The sequence below is a fragment of the Bos mutus genome, unplaced genomic scaffold, assembly GCF_027580195.1.
Source record: "Bos mutus isolate GX-2022 unplaced genomic scaffold, NWIPB_WYAK_1.1 CTG259, whole genome shotgun sequence".
NCBI lineage: Eukaryota > Metazoa > Chordata > Mammalia > Artiodactyla > Bovidae > Bos > Bos mutus.
This window is the reverse complement of record NW_027219761.1, coordinates 13,398-14,419: the sequence shown is the minus strand read 5'-3', so window position 1 is coordinate 14,419 and position 1,022 is coordinate 13,398. Positions and strand designations below refer to the sequence as shown.

Below are 1,022 nucleotides of genomic sequence, written 5' to 3'. Positions count from 1 at the left end.
CAGGGGAAAGCGCGAACGCAGTCCCCACTACCACAAATTATGCAGTCGAGTTTCCCACATTTGGGGAAATCGCAGGGGTCAGCACATCCGGAGTGCAATGGATAAGCCTCGCCCTGGGAAAACCACCTTCGTGATCATGGTATCTCCCCTGCCAGGTAAGTATGAATTGCCAGCCTGCCGCCCCACAGCAACCTCAGACGCCCTGCACTGTACACACACGCTCACTTTCCTCCCCGCATCCCCGAGCCTTCTTGGACCTTCCACACGGCGCATCCACGCACTTTCACGCAAAAACTCCTCAATTCTCTCCCACGCCACGGGAGACCATCGTGTTTCAGCACCAGATGACGGCCCAGCAGCCCCTGCGCTCGGATATCTACATACGACACGCCCCGCCCGTGACGTCACAGGAACCCGCGCTTCCCTCCAGCCCACGCCCCGCCCTAGTCCCCGCCTCCCTCCTCCCACGCCTTCCGGCCCGGCCAACCGGCCGGCTGGCCCCCTCTGGGGGAAGCGACGTCCGCCTCCCGCTCCTGTTCTCCCACCCGCTACGTGTTGGGACCCGGCGCACTCGGCTGCCTGCCTAACTTTTGTCCTGCCCAGCCCCGGTCTGGCGGTCGGCTGAAGCCTGTGCACCTTTTTTCAAATAACGGCGTTCAATGGGGAGAACGGAACATTTAGCAGTCCGGGGGAAACCGGTTCCTTTCAAATCCAGTTGTCTTTGTGATGTAATATTGTGTGTATGTCTAGTAAAACGCACTAAGCGTCGCGACTGGCCGTGAACTTCTGTTTCTTCAGAATTCAATGTCACTGATTGAGAATTTCACTTATGTTTAGCTCAAACATTTTTTATTAGTATTCCTAAATACCTTAGTTTATTTAGTAATTGATGTCTCAGTATCTTATTTTTTTTGAAACTACCTAGTTAATTAATTTACTTCCATCAGTTAAGTCTCAGCACAACTCTAGGACTTTACCAAATATCTGGAAAGGTCATTTGAAGTAGACATCTCTAAAATATA

General features: G+C 52.6%; 1 non-coding gene across 1 annotated transcript; it reads right to left on the bottom strand.

Annotated features, from left to right (window-relative positions):
* Positions 1 to 163, bottom strand: LOC138986899 (U1 spliceosomal RNA). Its single transcript, XR_011463488.1, has one exon. It is a non-coding gene; the product is annotated as a U1 spliceosomal RNA (small nuclear RNA).
* Positions 164 to 1,022: the final 859 nt, after the last annotated feature.